Source organism: Nannospalax galili, unplaced genomic scaffold, assembly GCF_000622305.1.
Source record: "Nannospalax galili isolate Female #2095 unplaced genomic scaffold, S.galili_v1.0 scaffold676, whole genome shotgun sequence".
NCBI lineage: Eukaryota > Metazoa > Chordata > Mammalia > Rodentia > Spalacidae > Nannospalax > Nannospalax galili.
This window is the reverse complement of record NW_008337446.1, coordinates 1,060,730-1,068,215: the sequence shown is the minus strand read 5'-3', so window position 1 is coordinate 1,068,215 and position 7,486 is coordinate 1,060,730. Positions and strand designations below refer to the sequence as shown.

The 7,486-nt window shown below is 42.5% G+C and overlaps 1 pseudogene; it reads left to right on the top strand.

Annotated features, from left to right (window-relative positions):
- The window catches only part of LOC103733718, a 66,977-nt pseudogene that overhangs the window by 3,110 nt on the left and 56,381 nt on the right, over positions 1–7,486 (top strand).

Genomic DNA, 7,486 nt, shown 5'->3' with positions numbered 1-7,486 from the left:
TTTTATGTGTATGAGTGTATTGCCTGCGTGTATGTGAGTGCACCCATGTTGCGCAGTGCCAAGGAGGTCAGAAGAGGACTTCGGATTCCCTGGAACTGGAGTTAAGGACTGTTTGTAGCCTCCATGTGGGTGCTGGGAATCAAACCCAGGTCCTCTGCAAGAGCAGTCAGTGCTCTTAACTGCTGAGCCATCTCTCCAGTCCATTAATTATTTTTTTATTTTATATGTATGAGTGTGTTGTGTGCATGTAAATAGGTGCACCCATGTGGTGCAATTCCTGTCAAGAATGTCAGAAGAGGGCACCAGATTTCCCTGGAACTGGAGTTATAGACCATTGTTAGCCACCATGTGGCTGCTGGAAATCGAACCCAGGTCCTCCACTCTTAACCACTGAGCTATCTCCCCAGTCTCTAGGCACCAATATTTTACCTAGACCTATTTGTGCTCTCAGGAAACAATGGGATGAACTAGAGGCCAATTCATGCTCAAAGCAGAAAAGTCTGTTTCTAAGTGTGTTCTTAGGCAACACTGATACACTGAGTTGAAAAATACAAGCCTTTACTTCCTGCCCACCTCTGCCCATCAAGACAAGGTTCAAAGGTGGAAGAAAGTCTTTAACATCACACAACATCAACAAAAACCTCAAAAACATGGCCTAAACAGGGCTTTGGGTTTTCTTTTTGAGATAAGGTCTCATATAGCCCAGGCTGGCCTCAAACTTGCTGTGTAAATAGGCTGACCTTGAATTCTTGATCCTTCTGCTGCAACTGCCCTGGCAAGAGTGAAGATATTTTAAAGAGAGACACAGTGCTGTCAGACAATTGAAACAATGGATTCCAGAGAATTCAGATTTCCCTAGAATCTCAAGTTGGCAGAAGGGAAAAGTCAAAGCGCCTTGGTGCCAGCCAGTGGAAGAACTTGCCTCTCAGGAAGAGATTTCCTGCAGCTCTCTCCACCTTGCAGGAGAGACTTGAAGCCAAGACAGTGATGAAAGAGACCACACCTTGATCAGGACTGCTTAATTATGGGTATCTCTTGTCCTCTGTTTAAACCTAAACTTCATTAGTACCCCAAAGACAGACTTGTGGGGGGCACTGGACCTTTCCCTTGTTCATTTTCCTAGTGTGGTCACACTGAATACACTTTTCCCCCCATTCTCACTGTTGTCTTCTCATTGCTACATTGGGGGTGCTGAGTCTGCTTTGTGGGAACTGCTGGAGCCCAGGCATTGACAACTCCACTAACAATCCTTCCACTCCCCAAGTTCTGGAATTACATGCATGTGCCACCATTTTTTTTCTTTTGTTTTAGTGCTTTGTCAGATCAGTTTATCGTCCTCCTTTATCTTCTGTGGGTGGTACTATAACATGTATTAATGATTTTAAAAGCTAGGTTTCCAGCCTGGTGCACTGTGGCAAGGTTTTAATGCATTGTTTCACTTACTATTTTATATAAAAATTATTCCATCAAAGCTATACCACCATTTAACATACTGGTCTTGGGCAAGACACTCACTCTCCTTTAGCCAAAATTTCTTTCTCCAGAAAATGAAGAGTTTATGCAAGGACAGTTTCTGGTCTGGTGCAGTTCTAATCCTGTATGATGCTGAAAAGGTGAGTCCTTATCAACCTCAACCTCAAACCCATGCTTCATTACCCTTCCCATGTCATCTTCCCCAAAGTCAGCACACTAAAATGCCATACCTACTCCCTCTCCGTCCCTCCTCTAGAATGTAGACTCAGAGCCAAGCTCATAGGTTTTATTTATTTGGGTCAAGCACTGATGCCTCAAACATTCTGAAGAAAAGTCAGGGGGCTTTGCCAGGTGTGGGTGGTGGTATATGACTACTCTCAGCACACCAGAGGCAGAGAGGCAGGAGGATGGAGAGTTGGAGGCTAGCCTGGGCTGCCATATCTTAAGAAAAATAAGTTTGGAGAACAAATCGTTCTCCAAGAGTAGCTAAAGATAGACTCAGACTCAGTGTTTTCTTGGTCACTCTCACTGTGCATATTTTCTTCTTCATCTGTTCATTCACTCAGAGAACATGCTACACTCCATGACCAAAATAAATTTGTCCAAATCACTGCCAGTGTCTTTAGAGTCTCCGATCTAGTGAGTTAATCAGTATGACTGCCAATGTGTGCTACTACACAGCAGGATCTAGTAAACATCCTTACAGAAGAATAGTTCAAATGTCAGGGAGAGCCAAGAGAGACAGGATTAGGGAAATGGAAGAAAAAAAGGTTGCCATGAATAAAGTGTATTTGGTCCACTTAAATGTTATCCGGGGGAGGGGGGGATGCCCTTGACTTCTCTTAGGAATCAAAAAATAAATAAAATACAATACAATAAAATAAAAAGCTACCCTGTTATCTCACCTCTGACATTCATTCTGTCCTTCTGCCTTACATTCTTTTTCTTTTATTTGTTAACATCTCTTTTCCCCCCAGTGGGTTGTGCCTGCTAAAAATAGACAAGCAATTGTCTGAAACTACAAGGGAGGCAAGATGATGCAAAGGCTCTGTGAAAATCTATGCCACAGACAGCGAGCTGACCTAGATGCAGTTGACCTAGGTGAGGCCCTCACTCTATCATCTTAAACAGATTCTTTGCTTTGTTCCTTTAGTTTCTGTAAAACCAAGGAGAGTAATGTCATCATTAACATTTTTAAGATGACAAAATGTTTAAATCATTTTGCAAAGGATCTGGAAGTGTTCTCTGTTTGAAACCAATTTTTTAACATTTATTTATTTTTATTTATGTGTGTGTGTTTAGCTTGTTTGACCACATGCATGCAAAGTGCCCACAGAAGCCAGATTCCCTGGAGCTGAAGTTGAAGGCAGATGTGAACTCCCTGATGTGGATGCTGGGAAGTGAATCTGGGTCCTCTGGAAGAGGACTCTTCATTGCTGAGCCATCTGTCCAGCTCCCAAACCAAATATTGAAGCATGTGATAAGGAAAGATTTCTTTTTGACTAACGAAATTATTGACAGAAATGTTTACTAAGAAATGAATATGAAATCAAATTCAGGTATGTTTACTAAGTCTTCTTTAATTTAAATAATAAAAAGACCTGACATCTACTCTATCAGAGAAAATATGGAAGGGCTGTGGACGGAGCATAGTTTAGTGCATTCCCCAGCATGCAGATGAATTCCATCCCCAGCAGGTCTTTGAGAAAATGTGCAGCTTTTAGGGCATTATTTCTTTAATTGCGAAGTATAAGACAGAAAGAAAAGACCTTTGGTCTTGCCTGTTTGCTCCCCCAGCCCCAGGTTGTCATTACCCATTGATGCCCATACACCAGTTCTTCAGAGGGTTCTGGACACAGCCCATGCCTACCCAGTCAGCATGGGAGTGTGCATTCTGCCATGCAGGTGTTTGGACTGCTCTCCACTTGCATATCCTGGCCTTGAGAGCTTTTTTGTAGTGATTGCTCAGTCCTCACTACAAACACATCAGTGCTTGACTGGGCATGGGGCAGTGCCAGCTAGATGATAAGTAAATGATAAGATGATAAGCCAGCCTGCCAGTGCCTTTAGAGGCCACGTAGTTCTTCACAAACCATCAGAGTTTTGAGGTAGGTAAAAGGAAGAGAGGCCAAGAACAGACCATTTCTAAATGAAAAATACCCACTTTGAATAAACAATCTTATTCAAAGGCAGAATGCTTGTGGTGCTATCTGAGAGTGAGTGATCAACACATTCCAAATGGAAACAGTGCTGTTCTGAAGTCGCACCATGAACAGCCTTTCTGAGCCGGGTAGGACACTCAGCCAAACAACCTGGGGAAGGAAAAAAAGAGATGCTTCGGTGGAGAGATGAAAAACACGACACCACACAGCCACAAGCTTCTTGCTGGAAGGCCAGTCTTAGATGACCCCCTTGAGCCACAGCTCCTCTTCTGCTCTGGAACCCCACCACCGTCACCACCAGGACTGCCTTGACCACCCTGAACATCAGAGCTGCTCCCCAGAGGGTTTATTTCTCCTCCAGAGGACCTTATCTTCTATGTAACTCAAGTTTTTACTTTAAAACACGACTTGGGAACTGGAGAGAAGGCTCAGTGGTTAAGAGCACATCCTGTTCATGCAGAGGACCAGAGTTTGGTTGCCAGCACCCACATGAGGCAGCTCATTACTGCCTGTAACTCAGCTTCAGGGGATGTGACATCCCCTTCCGGACTCTGAGGGCACCTTCACCCACATGCACAACCTTCCCCACCACCCCACCACCCTATATACACAATAATTAAAAACTAAAAGCCCGGTGTGGCAGTGCATGCCATCAAGCCAGTGCTTCGGAGGCAGAGGCAGGTGAATTTCTGTGAGTTCCAGGCCAGCCAGGGCTACATAGTGAGATCCCATCTCCAAAACAAAACAAAAATCAACTGGCAAAATAGCTCAGTGGATAAAGGTGCTTATAGTACAAACTTGACAATGTGAATTCTACCCCAGAACACATGTAACTGTGGAAAGAGAGGACTGTCTGACTTCCACATGTACATGTATACACACTAATAATAATAATTCATAAAGTTTTTTTGAAATGTAATTCAGGCTCTCCACAATTAGTTTACAAAAGGATATAGCAAAATATACTATATTCTTTAGCAAAAAAAAAAAAAAAGGTTCTTGACCTTTTTGGTTGGAATTAGCATAGCAATCCTCAGAGGTTACCCCCTGAGGCAAACAAAAGGGGGATTGCTTTACCCAGTGAATAATTGCATCCTGCCCTTTATCCCAGTTATTAGAGGCTAACTAATTAGCACCCAGTCAACTCCAGTTTTCATTGTACTTATTTATTCTAGACTCACAAAGTAGTATGTTCTCTCTGTACACACTTTTCTTTTTTTAAAAAAAATTAAGGTCTATCTACATGGTGAGTTCCAGGACAGCCGGAGCTACAGGGAGACCCTGTCTCAAAAAGACCAGAAAAAAAACTTATGTGTATAAGTGTTTTGCCTATAGGTATGTAAGTGCATCACATACATGCAGTGTCCAGAGAGGCCAGAAGAGGACATTAGATCCCCTGGAACTGAAGTTAAGAACAGTTTTGAGTTGCCATGTGGGTGCTGAGAACTGAACCCAGGTCCTCTGCAAGTGCTGTTAACCTCTGAGCCACCTCTCCCACCCCACTGTGCACACTCTTGAACCTCTCCTCCAGCTAACAAGGTAACACGGTCTATCTTCTCTTTTAGATTACCAAGGTCCCTTTTACAAGGACTATCTGGATGCTCCTGCCTTGAACCTGGGCTGTATCTTTTCTACCAGACAGATGTGGGTTTGATACCAACACAAATATCCAGCAGCTGGAGAACTTTGGTTGGGTTCTGACCTTCAGTTTTCACATCTTTTTACTGGGAATGTTATAAACACCTGGATTGATCATAGGGAATTCAACAAACCTTATGTCTGTCTTATTTTACTTACCATAGTGTTTCCAAGATTCACCCACAGTGCAGCATATATCAGAATTTCATTCATTTTTAAGGCTGAATAATATCCCATTATCTGTACATATCACTATTCTGTTCATTCATTTGTTGATGAATATTTCAGTTGTTGCTGCTTTATGGCTATTGTGTGGAATCTGTCAGTTCTCTGGGATAGGTACTTAACTGGAGTTATTGAGTCAAATGGTAATTCTAAGCTTAATTTTTTTGAGAGGTCACCCACTCCATCTTTTTTTAATGTGCTCAGTACTTATATGTTCTATTTCGTTTCTGTGGCTAACAATTTTTCTTACACTCTATAGCAGAATTAAATATTCTTTCTTTTTAATGTGCATTTTGCTTATTTTAAATATTTTGTTTTATTTTGTGTGTGTATGTGTCTAAGTATGTGTGCCACATGTACACATGCAGATGCCTAAGGAGGCCAGAAGAGGATGTCAGATCCTCTGGAACTAGAGTTACAGGCAGTTGTGAGCCACTCAACATGGGTGCTGGGAACCAAACCTAGGTCCTCTGCAAGAGCAGCAAGTATTCTTAACCACCGAGTCATCTGTCTCTCCAGCCCAGAATTAAATATTCTTAAATGTTATAGCTAATTCATATTAAAATCTCTGACTATACTATCTGCCCAAGATTGAAACTTAGATATTGCAAAAATCTTGCGATCCTCAGGCCAGAGCTATGCATAGGATACTTGGAACAGGGGTCTGCTAACTTATTAACTACTAACACTGTATTAGTTACTTTTCAGTCACTGGGACTACCATTTCTGACAGAAACCACTTAAGGGAGGAAAGGTTTATTTGGGTTGGAGGTTGTACAGGGCTAGTCCCTCATGGTGGAAAGGCATGATGAAACAGCTCAGATTATGGTGGTGGGAGCCTGTGGCAAAGATCCCACAGGAACAGGAAGTGGAGAGCAAGGTTGAAGCCAGGGACCAGGTATCGTCTGCAAAGCTCCACCTCTAATGGCCTACTTTAACTAGGTAGGCCCTACCTCCTAAAGGTTCCATAGTCTCCCCAAATAGTGCCAACCAGCTGGGAGCAATCATTCAAAAGAGTTCATGAGCCTGTGAGACACTGAGATTCAAATCCTAACAATGACTTTATGCTCAGGCACTCTGCTAAGAACTGTCCCCTCTACCACTCCTCCAGCCTTTCCTGCCCTGTATATAAGCTAGTCATATTCCCACAGATGCCCTGTAGGCTCCACCTACTAAACAAGATTATTGTTTCTGGTCACTTTGTCCTGCTTCTTTTCTATGACTTTGACATTTGCACTAGGCACCCAGTGCCCTGGTCCAGCCTCTGGAGCTGCCTATCTCCACATTCAGCTCCGGACTGGCTCACTGGCCAGCTGCCCTCTTCTCCATGAACAGTACAAGAATTTCACTCACTTTCAGATCCTATTTCAAACTGGCAGCTTTAATCCTTTTGTGTGTTTCATGGAAACTTATAGACAAATTAGCTGTTTCTACTCAACCCAGAGTTCGAAGGTGATCACAATGAAATGTGCTTATATCTTGAAGAACATTCAGAGCCCAAGCTAAAGGGTTCAGTTCCTTCCTCTTCCTCCTCCTCGTCCTCGTCCTCGTCCTCGTCCTCGTCCTCGTCCTCCTCCTCCTCCTCCTCTTATTCCCCCCTCCTCCTTCTCTTCCTTCTTTCCTCTTCCTTCTCTTTCTCCCTCCCCCAGATATTTTTCCCACTTGTAATAAAGCGTAGTTAGAACTTCTCTCCCCAAATATGAGATCAGGCAGAGATTTTCTCCTACTTTTCTATTTTATACATATGACTAAAGATGGAATAAACAAAATACATTGTTATTATTTTACACATATATCAGTATAGGTGATTCTGGAGCAAATATTTTTCTGGGTGTTTGAATACAGATTATAATTTCCCTGTCAGTTTAAGGTGAAAAGGGAATATCTTCATAAGTTTGCATTGAATAAAACATAGTTTTTAAAAAGTGATCAAGATTTTCACTTGGAATTTGTCAACTCTGAGGAATACCAAACTGCAGAATGCTAAA